A 20,417-nucleotide genomic window follows, 5' to 3' on the forward strand; every position below is an offset into this window, starting at 1 on the left:
CCCACCTGCCATCTCACCATGATGAATCAACTTGGACATAAACATCAGTGATTTTACCTGTTTGCACACTCAGATTCTCACTCAAAAGATACCACACAAGGAGCCCATAACCTATCCTAAGATAAAGGTAGGTATGAGTCATCAATTAGAAATTAGCATATTGAAGAATAATCAAATCATTGGACTGCTTCAAATTTAAGATACCCACCATATGTAGAACTCCCCACTTGCAGATGCCAGCTCCCCATGGTAGTTCAACCACAAGCCCCCCAAACTGTTCTTCCTAACTTTTCCCCCAAAGCATACCAATAAACAGTTTCAACAAACATAACATGAGCCATAGTTAGACTCAAACCAGGATGCATGAAAATACATATCAGAGAAGAAATTTGCAAAAGAGTTTTAGTATGATGCCAAAATCAAGTCCAAAGAATACGTGAGGTTAAATGCTATGAAAAATGAACAATTCTAACTCAGGGGGAAAGGCCACAGCCTAAGAACTTAAGAAGCAGATGAAATTAATAGGAAACAGGAGACCAGATTTTGTTATGTTGTTTTTAATGGACCAGGTTTTCTCAAGCCAGTTCAGATCCGTGGCTTCCTCAAAGACCCTCCTGACATGAGACAGATGCATACAGCACAAATAGGTGGCACCTACTCAGTCTAGAGGAGTACTCAGCCAAGATGAAATGGAAGACTGGAATTCTTCTTTTTTTTTTTTTTTTTTTTTTTTTGGTTTTTTCGAGACAGGGTTTCTCTGTGTAGCTTTGCGCCTTTCCTGGAACTCACTTGGTAGACCAGGCTGGCCTCGAACTCACAGAGATCCGCCTGCCTCTGCCTCCCGAGTGCTGGGATTAAAGGCGTGCGCCACCACCGCCCGGCTGGAATTCTTCTTTACAACTCAATTAGACTAGTGAGTAGCCCATTTCTTTCCCAAGTCACAAGCAGATTTTTGATAGGCAGAGATTGCAAGACAGATATCTCAAAAATAAACTTTTGGACTAAAAGAAAATGGGTTTTAAATTGCAGAGACAACATTTCCATCTCTTGCCATCTGTTATAACCCAAGTTTCTAGCAAACAGACTATTCACAAGAAATAATGCAAAACTAATGAGATCAGAAGTATGTTATAGGACACAAAAATCCCCAAAAATGTTAAGACAGCTTAAAAATATTGACTCTGACTTTCTTTAGCAAAAAGAGAGAATTTGACATCTGGGAACTTTCTTAGAAAAATTACAGGGATGACGTCAAAGCAAACTCCATACTGCCTACCTTGTATCCATTCCTGTATCTCCTGGAGTGATAGCCTTGAGCTCCCAGTGGCAGCCCTTGGGGTTGCCCTAGCCAAAAAAGTCAACTCACTATGGGTAAAATCCCTTCCTAGGACCAGTGTGAGTCCTGGGGTTTGTCCATGTATCTCCAGCGATGAGTCTGAAAAGCTATCCTGGCTTCAAAGCTCCCCGTAACAGCACTGAGTGCGGCATCTGACTACAATCCCATCCCTCTTCTTCCTGGCTGCCTTCTTTTCTTCAGCCCCACAGCAATGTTGGTTCAAGAACACACCCATTGATGCTGGTCATGCTAATCTCAATCGGCTTATCTTGACCCTGGAAGCCAGCAGGACTTCTTAAACACTGCGAGGCATCTCAGGTAGTAAGCCCTCTTCTAAGCTAGCAAGTGAACCTTCTCCAGTTTCAGCAGAATACACAACATTCCTAGATCAAGGAGCTGTGAACTACATCTCATATTGATTTCCTATGTTCCCATTCAATTCTCATCACTTCTATTCCCCACTCCCCAAGGGCAACAACTTCAATTGCTGTAGCAATTTCTTTTGGTTTCTACCTTCATATTGTATATATATATATATATATATATATATATATATATATATATATATATATATATATATAATGATATATATGCGTGTGTGTGTGTGTGTGTGTGTGTGTGTGTGTGTGTGTGTGTATCATTTAAAAACTATTTTTTGTGTGTGGTGTGATTGCGAGTGTGTGTTTGTAAGCATACAAACAGTTGGACACAGGTACATGTGCCCATGAGTATGCGTATGATACGGAGACTAGTGACCAATGTTGGATTTCTTCCTCATTCACACTCCACCATATTTTTGAAGACAAGGTCTCTTAAAGATGCCCGATCTCACTGTTTCAAATAGACCTGTCAGCTAGCCAACCCTGGGATCCATCTGCTTCCTCCCCACAAGCTCTGGGGTTGCTGCCACACAGTGCCATGCCTGGCTTTTACTCAAGTGCTGGGGATCAGAACTCAGGTACCCACACTTGTTTAGCAAGCGCTTTAGCCACCAATCTGTCTTCCCAGCCCCCGTATGTCATTTCTGTTTATCTTTCTTTGATAGCATCTGTTGAGTTCCATTGAAGTCAAAGATTTAACTCTTAGTGACTCCCCACATTTTCCCTATTGTATCTTTTCATTTTGAGTGTATTAAGTCACATTTCTAGTGAAATTGGTCGTCAGTTCTTCCACTTTATGATGAAATGAATAAAATTTACCAAAGAGTCAAATAAAATACTACTATCATATTTCCTCCTTCTTCACTGTTTTCTTAGACTTAATTATCTTCTAATTTTCCATTTGGTTGGGGTGTTTATGTTTCCATTACCTGTGAACAGCTTTGTAAAGTACTTTTCACTTCAATTTTCCACATGGTCAAAGCTGTCGGATAATCTATCAGTCTAATTTCTCTCTGGAGTCTTCCTGCAAAATCCTTTACCAGGTGAGCAGGATGCTCAGTAGGCTGCCTATGCTGTTGGTATCCAGTGAACACCTCACTGTATTATATAAGGGAATTTCCTCCACTTCTTATCTTCATCAGTGGGTGAAGTAACTAACTCGCCCCAATATTGTCTTTAGAAGGATGCTCAGAAGGTCTCTCTGAAGACTCATCACTTCTTATACTTGGATATAAAATTTTAAAGAGTTTAGAACATCAATTTGTGGCCTAAAGAGTGTTTTAAGATATCTGGAATTTTTCTGGTTCTTAATAATTTTTATGGGGTTGGTTTCAAATCTCTGAAGAATCCAACCCCTTTCCTGTCTGAAAAGTATCTTAATTGTCTTTGATGCTCCATGGACCTTCCATTCTGCAAGAGTATCTCTCAGTTCCAGGAAACTTGACAATGTTTTTTCCATTTCATTTTCTCTGCTCTCTGGTTCTGGAACTCTTTGAATTGAATACTGAACTTTCTAAAGGTATCCTTTAATTTGCTTGCCTTTTCTAAGTTTTCAGAATCTTGTATCTTTTATTTTCTGAACATGTCATCATTATCTTTTAATCCCTCCCCCAAAGTTTAAAATCTTCATTTTTTTTTTGTATCTTTAAGTTCTAGGCAGTGTCTTCTTGTTCCCTATTTTTCCTCCCTTCTTTCCTTTACTTTTGGGGATTTTTTTTCAATGTTCTTTTATTTTATTTTTTTTCCAAGACAGGGTCTTACTATGTAGCCCTGGCTGTCCTGGAACTCACTATGTAGACAAGGCTGGCCTCGAACTCACAGAGATCTGCCTTCATCTGCCTCACAAGTGTTGGGATTAAAAGCATGTGCCACTATGCCCAGCTGCATCTTGTTCTTGTTTCACACATATATTATCTTTATCTTTCTGGAATTATCATTAACTGTAATCTTAGCAGTTTCTTTTGCATTTACACTGTCTATCTTCTTAGTTTGTTAATAATGACATTGTAGTTCATTTTAGCAGGTATCTTCAATTATTGGACGGCCCTAGATTGTCTGTTAACAACTCATACTAAGGCTTAAAATGCCAATAAAAAGATTTGCATGAATAACCCAGGTATTCCAGTAGGAGATGTCATAGTTTATGTTGTCAACTTGATACATCCGAGAAGAGGGACCTTCAGTGGAGTAATTGCCTCCATCATTTTGGCCTGTGGGCATGTCTGTAGGACATTTTCTTGATTGATAATTGATGTTGAAGGGCCCAACCCACTGTAAGTAGCATGTGGGATTGAGCTGTAGAAGAAAGGTAGCTGAGCAAGCAAGAGGAAGGACACCACCCAGCAGATTTCCTATCTATTTCCTACTGTAAGCTCCTGCCTTGATGATGGACTCTAACCTGCAAGATGAAATGAACTCTTCCCTCCCTGGGTTGCTTTTGGTCATGGTGTTTATCACAGCAACAGAGAACAAGCTATGACAAAACATCCTTAACACTCCTTTTAAAGGTCCATGCTTTTCTTGAGAGGAATATCCAAAAGTTAACATCTGAGGATATCAGTGTCAGTATGTGCGGCTTTTGTTTCTTGAGTTGGTAATTTACATGTACAGCCATTTGCACACCTGCAACTGTGGATGGTAATAATTCAAAGGATGCTCGCTATGTGCAGAGTAGGTCAAAGGATGCTCTCTATGTGCAGGGACCCATGTGGCACTGTGCTGAGGCATGTACTATGGCTGCAGGGTAAACCAAACCTGAAAGCCAGTCCTGCCTGCTGCCTGGCAGTAGCTTTGTGACTTCACAGAAAGTGAGAAGAAGATGAGCATTGAAGGTGGGAAATGTGGTACCTGTCTCCTGGGACTATTATAAAGGTAAAAGGAAGTACTATAAGGAAAATACTTAGCAGGCTGACAACTCTCTCAACAAAGCCAAATACAGTCAGCTCTAACAGAAGCAGCAGCACTAACATTAGTAATAATAGCATATATATATATATATATATATATATATATATATATATATATATATGAAGACATGGAGTGATTTATCTAGAAAGGAAGGAAGTCTTGAAGCTGCACATGTGCATTAAGGATTGTGTGTGGCTATACAGTTATTTGAAATGGTTTGGCAGGGAGGACAAAGCTCTCTTAGCGCTGCCACTTACAATGTTTACTATGGCGATGTCCTTGTAATAGCTGTAAGAACTACTTTTGAGGCAGCAGAGCATTATAGAGAATGACTGATGACATTCAGGATGTATCACCTAAATTTTTCTGGGAAGACAAGAACAAATGTCTATTTATCCCAGATAGGATACCAAATCAAACTTGGTGAACCGAAACGGGTTTATTAGGCTTACTTCCAGGGGCAAAGGGAATGGGTTACCTACAGGGCCCTGGATGATTCCAAGAAAGCTGCATCACCAAAAAGTTCTACCCGGGCATGGGTATTGACCTCCTGAAGACTGCATACAAGGAGACCACCCCCCTTTCTGTTAGCCTTCCGTCTCCTGTATACTCTCATCCAGCACCTTTTGAAACCATGTGCAGCAGAATTACAGATAGCTCAGAGAGAAAGCAGCTACAATGTCAGCTAAGAGACTAAAGATCTCCCAAATCCCTTTATTCCTTCTATGAGGGAATGCCGATGGACCAGACCAGACATTGTAGAGAGTCTCTCATAGGTAACCACAGTTTCTCTGATAAAGATAGTAATGGCCATGTTGTGCTCAGAAGCACGTGTGTGTGTGTGTGTGTGTGTGTGTGTGTGTGTGTGTGTGTGTGTATGAATGTTTTCCCAAAACAGCTTAGCAGTTAACATGAATTCAAATATTAGATGAAGGCTTTAAAATCAGTGTCTGGTTCCTTGTGACATAAGGGATTGTTTGTGGGACTGGTTGGCACATTAGGGGAGTGACAGTCTACTCATCACAGATCCTAAAATGAATTATGATTTTCCAACCTGTTCCTTAAGCTTAAAGTCTCAAAGTAAGAACCTGTCAATACTTTGTAGCTGCAGTTTTCTCTCTGGTCCCTCCAAACCCTGGCAGTCCAACAGCCCACTTATAAAATAAACACACAGACGCTTATATTATTTAAACTGTTTGGCCTAATGGCTCAGGCTTCTAGCTATCTAGTTCTTACATCTTAGATTAATCCATTTCTATAAATCTATACCTTGCCACGTGGCTCATGGCTTACTGATGTCTTTACATGCTGCTTGTCATGGTGGCAGCTGGCAGTGTCTCCCTCCGCCTTCCTGTTCTCTCAAGTCTCCTGTTAGTCCCACCTATACTTCCTGCCTGGACACTGGCCAATCAGTGTTTTATTTATTGACCAATCAGAGCAACACATTTGACATACAGACCATCCCACAGCAATACTTTCTCCTCCCTGCTTACAGAATGAGGATATCTCATCTGTTGTCCAGACCATTTAGCTTCTGTCCTTCCCTTAGTACCTGTAATCTAATAAAACTAAAATATACTCCAATGGTGGAATATGATACAGACATGTAAGCCAACTAATCTTTTTCCTCACCAACTTGTGGTTGGTCATGGTGTTTCCACATCAATAGTAACCCTAACTAAGAGAAAAGTCCATGAGGATGCTTTGAGAGACAGATTTCATTTCAAAAGAAAAAAGGGAAATGGGCAGAGAGGACCCACCAAGCTCACTGGGTTATTCTAAGCAGTAGACATGCAGCGGTAGACATGCAGGCACAGCATGCATGGTGGGCATTTGGCCCGCCTCACTCAGCTTGTAGAGTTTTATTTTGTAAAGAGAGAGATAGCTAAACAAAGCATGGGAAAATGTTAACATAAGTCAAACCTGAGTGATGTTACAAACATATGTATTATCCTATACTTATTTATATTTGAAGAGCTTTGTTATGGAAAACATTTAACTTAAACTTTAAAATCTGACTCATGCACAGCATCTAGTACAAAAAAAAAGACTTCATGCTGATTTGCTTAAAGAAATTCAATTTCAGGTTGACATCATTATAAGCAGATTGTTTTGTTTACAAATAGCATGTTTATTTTTTTTTTTTTTTTTTTTTTTTTTTTTTTGGTTTTTTCGAGACAGGGTTTCTCTGTGTAGCTTTGCGCCTTTCCTGGAGCTCACTTGGTAGCCCAGGCTGGCCTCGAACTCACAAAGATCCGCCTGGCTCTGCCTCCCGAGTGCTGGGATTAAAGGCGTGCGCCACCACGCCCGGCGCATGTTTATTTTTAAACAATACACGTAAACATAAAAATTATACATATTAATAGGCTCCTTGTGATATTTTGGTGCAAGTGCATATTGCAAAATAACTAATGCAAGTTAAATATGTTTATCTCCTTAAATATTTGTCATTTATCTATGGTAAAATCTTTCAGCATTATTTCTCCTAGTTTCTTGAAATTTACAGTACATTATTATTCTCCATAGTCACCCTATTGTATGATAGCACACCAGAATTTCTTGATTATATCTATGTATAAACAGGTTTATTACCTACATGAAAACCCATCAAAACATCGAAGACATTTATAACCAAAAGATACAGATCAATTTTTGACCATATGAGTCCCCTTCATGTGTTAGGCATCTATCATCTCTGGCTTCTGTCTATTAAATTCAGTGAAAGTGTCACCCAGTCATTCTGTGACTATTCTCCCAAGTGCCCTTAGAAGTGTGAAGTTTTATTTCTATTGAGGATCACACCCTAAATATACCCCCACTGTTGGGGAATATTATTTTAAGATGTGTTACTTTTGTTTATGTTGCATTTGTGTAAATCTGTGAAGCCTGTCTAAAACGTCTGATGGTCTCATAAAGATCTGAATGGCCAATAGCAAGGCAGGAGAAAGGATAGGTGGAGCTGGCAGGCAGAGAGAATATATAGAAGGAGAAATCTGAGGAAAGAAAAGAGCTGGAGGAATAAGGAGAAGAACTAGTCAGAGAAGGAGGAGGACTTCGGAGGCCAGCCTCCCAGCTACACAGCAAGCCACAGAGTAAGAGTAAGATTTACAGAAGTAAGAGAATGTGAAAAGCCCAGAGGCAAAAGATAGATGGGATAAATTAAGGAAAGATGGCAAGAAATAAGGCAAGCTAAGGCTCAACATTCATAAATAAGAATAAGCCTCCATAGGTGACTTATTTGGGAGCTGGGTGGTGGGCCCCCAAAAGAGCCAAAAAAAAAAAAAAAACCCAGCCCATCCCAAATTATCATTTATTGTGCATTGTCCCATGTCTTCTTTGGAAAACCTTTGCTACAAACAGATGGCTGGAGGAGACCTTTCTACTTGATGCCCAAGTCCCAGAGCCATTGACTAAGCCTGCTTCCTGCTCCTGTGCCCTGTGGCCTGAGGTATCTGCCTATCCTCTCTGACTACCTGCTCCACTGCTCAGTGCCCTTCTCCTCCTCAGCTGGTTAGAGAACACAAGAGAGTCTTGCCAGATCCCCCTCCTCTTTCCTAAGACCTTGTCCCCAAGCAGTGTAATTTAGAGAGAAGAACTGACATGGACTTTGTGGTTTTCAGTCTCAAACACTACAACAAAAGTGTCTGACGCAGCTGCATGGGAAATGAAGAGAGAGTTGACTCGGAGGTCTATAGGTCTGAGTGGAGGACCAGGGAGCCCCACTGGTTTGGGCTTCTGGAAAGTATGACAGTGAGTAGGAAGGTCCAAGAGATCCCTGACAGCCACCTAAATGATTGATGGAATATCAGAGGAAGTGCCGACAGCATGAGACAGGAAGCAGAGGCAGAGGGGCCGGGTTAAGTTCCACAATGCCTCTGATGAGCACATACCTATGACAAAGGAACTCATTCAGCTCCACCTGCAGAGCTGCCAGAGGCTGAATCCTTGTCCTGACATGGACTACCTCCCTCTGTGAACAGTACTACCTCACCACACCAAGGCTCCCTTCCATTATCTACATGAGAGTGGTAGCTGCTGATACAAAAAGGAACTGACAATGTATGTTTATTATCACTCATCTTATTTCTGGAAGGATTTTTGAACTGACTTAAAAAGGACAGTTGGAAAACAGGACACTGACTAAGAATCTAAAAGGGTGATGTTTGCTATCCAAAGAGACACCCAGGAGCGATGTGTGTAAGAGATGGCTCCTGGGTGTCTCTGCTTAATGTCAAAGGCCCCTAGCCAGTGATGCGACGCAGGCAAGGGAACCAAAAGAGCCAGTGATCAGAAGCTGCTGTGTACACAAAGCACAGAAAAATCACCAAGCGGAAATCTAGACGGAATATTTCTGTAAAACCCAGTTGGTAGGACTCCCTGTTGAGTCTAGGACCTTCCCACTGGGATCCTATTTAACTCTCTTGGCAGTTCTTTAAGGAAAACACTCATAATACCATTTTAGAGAGCCAGACTGTGATTTCAACCCTGCTCGGTTACATATTATGGGGCGGGTGTGTGTGTGTGTGGTTTCTGTTTATATGTATATATGTATGCATGTATGTATGTATGTGTGTGCACATACACAAGTATACACAGGTGTGGAGGCCAGAGGTCCGTATAAGATATCTTCCTCAACTGCTGTTCTCCACCTTGTTTTTGGATATAGAGTCTCTCACTGAACCTAGAGCCCATCAATTTGGTTAGGTTGGCAGGCCAAGGAGATCTAGGGGTCCACCTTCACCTAGGATTACAGTGTAAAGATTACAGCTGCACACCCCATGTCCCACTTTTACATGGAAGTTGGGAACCCAAACTCAATTCTTAATGATTGCACAAACACTTGACCGACTGAGTCTTTTTCCCAGCACACCTATTACAGTTTTGACCTTAGCAGGGCATATAACCCACTCTAGAATCCACTCCTCATCTTCAATAAGAGCAATCATCTGCCTGCTTTACAGGGATGTTTCTAGGACAGAGTCCACAAACATACAGCATACAGATGGTGTCTGCTACATTGTGAAGCCTATAAATGCCAGGATGAACATCATTTTGTAGATGTGTAAACTGTCACAGGGAGATTGAGAAAAATCATAGCCGTACAGAATCTTAGGCAGGCTTGAGTTCTAATAAGGATTTAGGGGAAGACTGTGGAGGAAGTATGTATTTGGGAAGCTCTGGAACTGGTTTTGTCATAGCCACACCTTGGAGCAATAAGCTCTCAATTCCCTATATCACTGATTAGGGTGAATACATGAAAAATATCTCACACATCCAATCATGACTGCATTAAACACATTCAAAATATCCTTTATCCTATTGTGAACTTGATTTCATGCATTATTTAGCCTCTTCTGGTTACAAAGGTTTCTTTTTAAAAATTAGTTATACTGGGAAGATTCCATATTGTCTGTATTTTGTCTCTCTCTCTTTCTTTTCTTTTTCTTTTCTTTTTTTTTTTTTTTGGTTTGGCTTGGCTTGGTTTTGGTTTTTGAAGAAAAGGTTTCTCTGTGTATAGCCCTGACTGTCTTGGAGCTCACTTTGTAGACCAGGCTGACCTCAAACTCACAGGGATCTATCTGCCTGCCTCTGATTCCTGGGTGCTGGGAATAAAGGCGTGTGCTACCACCACCCAGCTTCTGCAATATATTTTAAGTCCATCAGTTAGGTAAGTTTGCGATGCAGTCAATGTGCATACATCAACCCAGTTTCGCATTGTGGAATAAACAAGTTCACCAACACTATCTATAGATGATATGAGAAAGAACCGGCATTCCTTTGATGGACAGGAGGAACCCCTGTTGCTTCTGTAGGATGCTATTCAGTCACGTAAAAACAAAACACATTATTTGTTATGAGTTAGAATAGTCTCTAATTATGCTCAGTTTGATATCAATGGCATAAAAGCAATCATGGCGCAATCAAGCAAAACAGCTCGGCTTGCAGTTTCCACTTATTCTCGCTAAATTACCATGCTGGCAGAGGCTGAGAATTTCCTAGTACTACCAGAAGGCCAGCCAGCACTCCGTCTATCTGGTCCCCTTCTGTGTGTCTGAGAAGCTGCTGTTTGTTCCTGTTTGTTCCTGGGGAGCGTGCTTAATTTGCTCTTGCTTTCAGTATCTCCTCTCCCAGAAACCTTCTGAAGGTTGACCTTTATCTTCCCAGGGAGAAATCCAGAGCCAAATCTGGACTCGGGAAGCCTGGTTCTTTAAGGATGTGCTTTCAGCAGAGAATCGCCCACATGGAAAGTCCCTAGACTTGATTCAAGTTTTGCCATTTCTTTCATATCTCTCAATTTCCAGACTGACTAGTAAATGACACCATTGTGGAAACTCGTTTGAATAGAGTGCTCAGGTTTTTTTCGCTCCAGTCAAGTCTATGCAGTATAAAACCTGCATGCATCTGAAAGAAATCGGTTCTCTGAAAAAAAAAAATCTTTCTAAAGTAGATAATGGGCTTTAAGGATTTCATAAATATGCTAATAAGATAATAGTTCAACCCTACACAAAGAACCATAAGCAATTGAGGGAAACTGGGAGCAAGGGAGGTGGTCTTCTCTGGGGAAGAGCATACCAGTGGATTGTCCAGTGCCAAACGGTCAGCCCTGAAAACATACATACGTGTTTTCATACATTATACAGATTGAACAGGTTGTGTTTAAGAGAGGGAGAGAGAGGGTCATAAATGCAGCTCAACAAAAATGGAGCCACCACACACAATCTAAAGCCGAACTCAAAATGCAGACATGGGCACTGCATTATGGGAAATGTCCCCTCCCCCCTTCTTCTGGTATCTATGGGACTGATGCTTTATTGTTTTTCCTTTGATGTTTATTATCATATTGCATGAGTGAATTTCCAAAGCCTCACTCTCCTTGCAGTGCTGAAACAGACCTTATAATCTTAGCACACCATGCCTGCCTTCTGCTTCTGGGTCGGGTTACTTCCTATTCCACTTGGATTTTCAATCTCCATGTATTTGAAGTTGCCCTGTTGCCTGTTTCATTATTTCCTCCAGATTTTCACATTAGGTTTATGCTAACCCTGTGTGAACATATAGAAAGATTTCCATCTTGTCTCTTCTCAGTTCCAGGATAAATATCATAACACTGTCCGTTCTCCAGATGTTTAATTGAAGTAGCCAGCAGCACATACGGACATTGATTAGTGCGTCTCAATATTCCCTCCTCAGATTAATGGTTACTCCTTGTTTTCTGAGGAGTTTGGTGTTAGAGGAGGGCTGCTGTATTTCTTCACTTAGCAGCTACGTTTTTCTTTTAAAATAATAAACATATGTATGTGTCTAAAATATTTGGAAGTTAAAATATTTTCTAATATACATCTAGTTTCTGGTCGTGCTTACTTGATTTTGCCAGAACTTAATGATCCATTTTAACATATTTTAATTCACATTTTTTAATTTTTTGAGAATTTCATGTTTGCACAGTATATTTTCATTGTTCCCACCCTTTTCAACATGGATCAGCAGGTGTCTCTCTCTAGTATGATATGGAGCTTTTGGGGATACATTTGAGAATGGTATATCTGGATCATGTTGGTAGGAAAGAGTGGATCTAGAAAGAGTTGAGGGAGTAAAAATGATCAAAACATGTACTAAACTCTCATAGAACTAATAACAATCATTTTAAAAATACATTTATATATAGCTATATAAATACATATCCGATAAAGAAGAAAAATTCTTTCTTATGAGCTGAGTCTCTCAGGCAAAGCCTGTGTTTGTGATTCATGCCAGGAGACTGCTGGACATAGAGTGTGGTACTGAGACTTGCTGGGAAGGGCGTGGTGGGCATGGGCCGCTGGAGCAGGACAATGGCCCCCAGGTACCTTCCCTGAGTCTGCCAGTGCTCTTCCCTAAGACCGTGCATCCTCACTTCAGGTTCCCTTTTCTTCTCACATCGCTGTGTTCTTCGGCCCTCACATTACAACTTCACAGCTCTGGATCAGTGAATGCAGTCAAGAAAAGCGATTCATGTAAATCCTGATAGATAAACTAATTGTTTCAGTGTCTTCTCTTTCTGCAGCAAGTACTTTCTCATTGGTGAGCAGCTAACTTTCAGTCTGGTCTATTATTATTTAACACGGGGACCATTTTCCTTCAGTCCCGTTCTCTAACCTGTCTTCCACACAGTAGCCCAAGGGCTCGTTTTAGATAATCTGTTCATGTTATTCTCTCTTGTGTTGTTGTTAAATACCCTCCAAAGGGGGTGTAGGAATGCAGTTTCTTAAGGGTCTTATAGACAAATCTTCATGACTTCACCTTAGCCTTTCTCTCCTACCTTGACACCCTCCTAAGTCTTCACAAATGTCCACATTTCTTCCTTTAGTCATTTTAAGAATTTCCAGTTACCCTTCTTAATTTAGCACAAGCGTTAGCTCTTGAGAGCCCCGCCTTGCTTCCTGGCCCTTTATGGCTATCTCTCATGGAAGTTCTATTTCTTTGTACCCTCACTCTTATCCCTCTGAATTGCAATGATGTTTCCTTAACCCTCATTGTCTATCCCTTTAGAGCAGGGACTGTGACATTTGTGGCCATCGTCATCCATTAGCATGGTGTCTAGCACATAGTGTATACTCCACTGAAGTATTCAGAATAAATGAACATACTCTGAACATACAAGTGTTCCTAGGACAGGTAAAATGGGAGCCAGAGAGAGGGAAGGTTTCTCAAGAATAAAATTTTTGCAAGAGGAGAAAACCAAGAAAAAACAAGATACCTTTGCCATAAACAGGAAGGAGACATTCCAAATATGTATGATCTATTTCTCATGTTTAAGAAACACGCAGAAGCCAAGAAAACAGAGCAGATATATATTTCATAATCATAAAACTCAGAAAACATACCGCATGATTTTAGCCATCCATTTTGATTGCTAACCTAAGGTCAATGATTGAATTAGCAATTCTGTAGAATTTGTCTACCCAGAACAAGAATTTAAGGTGTTTTCATGGCTCTCCACCTTTTGAGGGTTTTGTTCGTTTGTTGTTTGGGTATCTATCTCTCTCTGTCTCTCTCTCCCTGTCTCTCTCTGTCTGTCTCTGTCTCTGTCTCTGTCTCTCTCTTCTTCTCCCTCTAGCCCAGAGGCCTCTTCCAGGGAGACATGACCCCCCTGGTCTTTGGTATTGACACTACTCTATGTTGAATCTGAAGAAGCTATATCTCATCATGTCTCTTCCTTCTGGGTCCATGTGCCTAAACTCTCTATAAAATTATCAGTGCTTTGCCAACAGAAAGTAGCTCTTTACTTCTAATCAGCCATTAGCCTCCTCTCATAGAAAATATGGAAACAGGAGCCTTTTCCAAAGCAGTCTTGAGTCCTCAGGAACCTTGGAGTGTGGAGGCATTGGAAGCTAGCTTAGTCTGGCTCTCTGCCTACAGCTACTGCTACTGTATTTCCTTCAAGTAGCTGCCTGGCATTGGCACAGAGCAGTCTACAAGACTTTCACCTCCTAGAATTCTAATAAGGAAGAAGGAAATATAACTTCTCAGCTCTTGGGTCTTCAAATCTACCAGAGTCTCTGTTACTCCTTCTACTCCAATCTGAAAGACCCCCGAAGGCAGTCTTCCCTCTGGAGAGACCCTCGCCCAGAGATCACACCGAGACCACAAGTCAGATGCAAACAGCAAGAGGCTTTATTCAGGAACACAGGTACCCGGGGCAACGCAGTCCCTCAAGAGGCTCAAGAGACTGGCGCGCCCACGGGCTGGAGTGGAGGGTTTTTATAGGGTCTGGCAGCAGGAGCACGAGGAGCATGGTTTACAGGGTTCTGATTGGACGATTCAAATGAGGCCAGGTTCAAACACAGGACAGCTCGTGGTTTTTCCCCGAGCTTGACACGCCTGCTGTCTGGCTCCAAGTTGTTTTTCTGACCTTTAGTACCCTTTTCTGGGGCCAGGTGGCCGGCCGTAGACACTCCGTGCTTTTCAGACCTTACTCGAAATGGCGTTAGGCTAAGCTAGTATGCTGGGGTCTTTCAAATCTAAAATGGAATATATGGGAGGTCCCTTATCAGCAAGCTTCCCTAATGATCCTATGTCTTAATTATCTGCCCAAACTCTCTATAACTCTTCCTTCAATTCAAAAACTGTCTTAGCTTTTCTGTCTTGGGAAGTCAAGAACTCTTCCCCTCTCTACTGCTCATGTTATAAATTCTGGGCTCTGGATGTGTTTCATATCTTATACCAGAAACCTTTTGCCCTCTCAAAGTCACTCACCTCCCATCAGGTTTCCTATAAGTGCTTTCACTTCCTGCTGGTTCTTTTATATTTCTCTTCCCTAGTCAAAAAGTTTTAGCCTTGGTCATCAGTGATGATGGGCGGTTGACAGAGTAAGCATGAAATTCCATTTCTCTCACATTCTAACTCCAATTTTAAAAACTCTCACAATTTCTTCTAAGCATCAATTTCCTCACTAATAAAATAAAGTAATTTCACCTTGTTCATAGGTTTATTGTGAGCATTTTTGTGCTTGATATATTGAAATCCCTTGAAACTAATGCCAATATCAAATCGCCTATCCATTTGCTGGAAATGGACCCCTTTACTATAACATTCTTCATGCCCTTGGTGAATGGTTTAGAAAAGTATTAACATTGCTAGAAAACCATATTTCTGTATTATTAGTAACTATGGTAGAAAGTGAAGATGGGAAGGTATGAAAGAATCACACACCATATGATAAATCCAACAAAACTTTATATATATATATATATATATATATATATATATATATATATATATTGTTGTTCATGTCTCTCATAAAATAAGGCATTGTAGAGGCTGGAGAAATGGCACAGCAATTAAGAGCCCCGGCTGCTCTTGCCAAGCACCCTGGTACCATCTCCTGCAGGCATGCAATGGCTTGCAACCAGCAACAACTCCCGTTCCAGAGGTTCCCATGCCCTCTCCTGGGCTCCTTGGGCACTGTGTACACATGATGCAAAGATATAGATGCAGGCAAAACATGCATGCTGTGGGATGTTCTGTATGGCAAATGTGTTGCTCTGATTGGTTAGTAAATAAAACACTGATTGGCCAGTAGTCAGGCAAGAGGAAGTATAGGCGGGACAAGGAGGAGAAGAATTCTGGGAAGTTGAAGGCTGAGTCAGAGACACTGCCAGCCGCCACCATGACAAGCTGCATGTGAAGATGCCAGTAAGCCACGAGCCATGTGGCAAGGTATAGATTTATAGAAATGGGTTAATTTAAGATATAAGAACAGTTAGCAAGAAGCTTGCCACGGCCATACAGTTTGTAAGCAATATAAGTCTCTGTGTTTACTTGGTTGGGTCTGAGAGGCTGTGGGACTGGCAGGTGAGAGAGATTTGTCCTGACTATGGGCCAGGCAGGGAAACTCTAGCTATACATGCATGCACAGAAAATAAAATATTTTAAAAGACATTTTAGGGTTGGGGATTTAGCTCAGTAATAGAGCACTTGTCTAGCAAGCACAAGGCCCTGGGTTTGGTCCTCAGCTCCGGAGAATTAAAAAAAAAATACATTTTAAATGTGGTGTATAGAATATTGCACCAAAGTTCTTTTGCATAAAATAATAAGGAAACTCAAAGCTACATTGATTAGGGCTGGTAATAAGCAGTTTCTTTATATAAATGGGTAGAAAGTTGGACAAAGCTTAAATTTGTCATGTATTATGAAATAAAAACTTGATATACTTTAATGTTATCTTAGTACATAAACTGATTCAGAAAAATCAATCCATGGAACATATGGTTTAGGATTATGAAAAATAATATGACAGAGTGGCATTTAATCTGCTCAGAATGATGTTTGAATATAAAAATCTTGTTTTGTAAATGTTTCACTATAAGAATATTAGCTTTAAAAATTCAGGCATTAATGTCAGAAATAAATCAGAACCAAATAGATAAATGAAACCACAAAATTTGAAGCAAGATACTGTATAAAACCCTGTTGAACCAGAGCAGCTGACATGTAAAATGAGAAGCAGAAGCCATCAACACAAAACTAATTAAATATTCTACATGTATAATCAGTCTTTGCAAACATTAATATCATTACCATGATACTTCCAATATTTTAAAAGGTAATAAATGTGCAAAAATCATCATTTTTAATTTTATCTCAACTTGCCGTTATCTCCATGTGCTGTTTTCTCTGTATGGTAGAAATGTTGTGTAATGCTGGGTATCTTGTCTGTCTTCTAACCTGTTCAGTGACATCACACTGGTAGCTTATCATCACCTATGATAAAAAGTACTCTCATCACCGAAATTGCCAGCATTGCACATTCATCAGGGCTTTCTCTTTGTTTGGGGATGTGTGGTTAAACATTTACCAGTATAGTTTGGCAAAACTCTTCCTGAAGGAAAATATGTGAGAAGGGTCTCCATTCTCTCTGATAAAGAACCAACATACTAAATCTTTTGAAAGTCACAGGATGTGACAGGTTGTGGTGCCACAGGATGTGACAGTGTGGTGGCTGGCTTTCATCATCAACTCCTTACAACCCAGAATCACCTGGGAAAAGAATCTCAATGAGGAATTGTCTGCATTGTGTTGGCCTGTGGGTGTGTTGGGTTAGGTTAATGGATGTAAAAAGACCAAGCCCACTGTGGGTGGCACCGTTTCTTATGTAGGGTGTCCTGAACTGCATAAGAGTGGAGAGAAACCAATGTAAACAAGCAAGTAAGCAAGTAGCCATGTGTGTCTTTATTTCTCTTTCTCTTGACTATGGATGTCTTGCAACTAGCTGAAGTTCTGTTTAGCTTTCGCATAATGATGAACTGTAGACGGGAACTGTGAGCTGAAATAAACCCTTTCTCCCCTACATTGCTTGTTGTCAGGGTATTTCATGATAGCCACAGAAATAAAACTAGACCAATGGTTTAATACATGACAGCAGTATGTGTCTGCTCTTCCAGATTTATAGTAAGTTTGAAGGCCAACACTGCATTCTTATCTTCATAGAAGTTCTGTTCTGATTGACAAGGACCAGTTTTGTTTCACATGCTTCTTGTGCTATTGTTTGTTGTTTGTTTGTTTGTTTGTTTGTTTGTTTCTCTTTGTGTTTTTATTCAGACCGTGTAGTATCATCACAACATAGGAAGCAGAAGGGCAGATAAAAATGCCTTTCATCTTGGGGCACTTCATCTTCTGAGAAAGGACAGGAAGTGGGTACTTCCACCAACAATGGTTGAGGAGAGAGTCTGCAATTGCTAATTCCTTCTTTATTCTAATTTTATGTGTATTAATTATGTTCTTTCATGTAGCATGAACAGGGGAGGGACTGTGTTGCTCCAATAGGAATTTGCTTACAGTGAATTATAAACATAGTGCCCACGTGTTTTATTAGATGCTCAGCTGTATAAAGATGTTTCTGGAGAGTTGAGTTTCCTCCTGCAGACCCTAGACAAACTCCAAAACCTAAGCACCCTTGAGTGTGAAGAGATATGACACACAGGGTGATAAATCAGGGTTCTAGTTCTTTACTCTGGGTGTCACTCAAGAGATAAACAACTCTAGTGATATATCAAAAGTGGATCTTATATCTTTAGTCCTATGTATTTAGCTGAGAAATCAGAATCTCTTCTTTAATCAACATGTACAATTTTGTACTAATGAAAATTCATCAAATATCAAACTTGTTTAAATGTGAAAAGGAAGCTCTTGACATTTGATCACATAGTACAGATTACAGAATGGAACCTAAATGGATCTTAGACTCACACCACTTGCTATTTTATGCTCACTAAGTAGCAAGATTACTTTTATTAGTAAAAACAAACCTGTTATTTAAAGTACAGATCCACTCACATGTAATGGTGAAAGGTAAAAATGCTCATTTTAAAATTAAAAGGAAGAAAGGGGCACCCTTCTTTACTATTCCTAGTCAGTACTGTGCTAAATGTCCCAGCCTGTATAAAAAATATTTTTAATAATTAAGTAATCAGCTCTTCTCCTTTCCTCCTCCATCATGCAGTGGGGTCCTGACTTGGCTTCTCACCATGTCTTCTCACAAGACTTTCAGAATCAAGTGATTCCTGGCCAAGAAACAAAAGCAAAATCGTCCTATTCCTCAGTGGATTCAGATGAAAACTGGTAACAAAATAAGGTACAACTCCAAGAGAAAACACTGGAGGAGAACAAAGCTGGGTCTGTAAGGACTCACGCAATGGCAAGACAGTTTATACTGAATTGTGGGTCATCAAGCAATCCTACCACGTGGAGTTCAACATTTTAACCTGAAGATTGGGTCGTGTTTTAAGTTGGGGGAGTAGTTTGTCCAGTAATAAAATGTAGAACCTTCCAAAAAATAATTAAGTAATCAGTCTAATATGCATACATATTAGAAAAGCAAGAACCAAACTGCCCTTAGTTACAGATGATATGACCTTTGGGGATATACAAGAGTTAGTGAAACTAGCTTATTTATCTCACAAGATCATAGAATACCAGTCAGCATCTAATAAATAATTATATTTCTGTCTCCTAGTAAGTAAAACTTGGAATTAAAAATTTAAATCTAATGTTTCTTAAAATAGAAAACATTATTGGATATTTAGAAACAGATTTGATTAAATCTACCTGTAGAGCCAATATAAATTAAATTTATAATTCAAACAAGATTTTCTTACAAAGATTAACAGACTGACTCTATAATTATTTTAAAATGTAAGTCAGAAAATAGACAAAATATTTTTGAAAATTCGAGTTAGAGACTGAAGAGTACTTGACTTCAAACTTACTATAAATCTATAGTAATAAAGACAGAGTAAAATTATTGTTAAGTACAAAATTTAGACCAACACAACAACCTAGAGAACTCACAAAGACTCATGCATACACAGTCAACTGACTTTATTAAATGAAAAGAAGGATGGTCTTCTAATGCATGGTGCAGAGCAGCTGGCTAGTGCATGGTGTAGGAACAGCTGGCTAGTGAATGGTGCAGAAACAGCTGGCTAGTGAATGGTGCAGGAACAGCTGGCTAGTGAATGGTGCAGCAACAGCTGGCTAGTGAATGGTGCAGGAACAGCTGGCTAGTGCATGGTACAGGAACATCTGGCTAGTGAGTGGTGCAGGAACAGCTGGCTAGTGAGTGGTGCAGGAACAGCTGGCTAGTGAGTGGTGCAGGAACAGCTGGCTAGTGAGTGGTGCAGGAACAGCTGGCTAGTGAGTGGTGCAGGAACAGCTGGCTAGTGAGTGGTGCAGGAACAGCTGGCTAGTGAGTGGTGTAGGAACAGCTGGCTAGTGAGTGGTGCAGGAACAGCTGGCTAGTGCATGGTGCAGGAACAGCTGGCTAGTGAGTGGTGCAGGAACATCTGACTAGTGCACGGTGCAGGAACAGCTGGCTATTGCACAGTGCGGAAACAGCTGGCTAGTGAATGGTGCAGGAACAGCTGGCTAGTGTGTGGTGCTGGAACAGCTGGCTAGTGAATGGTGCAGGAACAGCTGGCTAGTGAATGGTGCAGAAACAGCTGGCTAGTGAGTGGTGCAGGAACAGCTGGATATCAGAGGGGTTAGAATCTCAGTCCTTACCTTAATCATATTCAAAAATTAACTCACTTAAAACCAAAATCTAAAACTGTAAAGCACTGAAAAGAAAGCATAGGGAAGACAACAACTACAAGAAGATTTGTAGAAGTGCAACCTGATCTTCCAAAGACACTAGTATGAAAGTAAAAGGCCAGACCCAGACTGAAAGACTCTGTATCTGACAAAGGACTTATGAGCAGAATGTACACAAACTCTTACATCAAAGGAAGGCATGATGTAAGCCACCTAAGGAAGGC

General features: G+C 40.5%; 1 pseudogene; it reads left to right on the plus strand.

Moving 5' to 3' along the window:
* Positions 1-18,629: 18,629 nt before the first annotated feature.
* On the plus strand, positions 18,630-18,926 carry LOC107402320 (large ribosomal subunit protein eL39-like; annotated as a pseudogene).
* Positions 18,927-20,417: the final 1,491 nt, after the last annotated feature.

The sequence above is a fragment of the Peromyscus maniculatus genome, chromosome 15, assembly GCF_049852395.1.
Source record: "Peromyscus maniculatus bairdii isolate BWxNUB_F1_BW_parent chromosome 15, HU_Pman_BW_mat_3.1, whole genome shotgun sequence".
In the NCBI taxonomy this organism is placed as follows: Eukaryota; Metazoa; Chordata; class Mammalia; order Rodentia; family Cricetidae; genus Peromyscus; species Peromyscus maniculatus.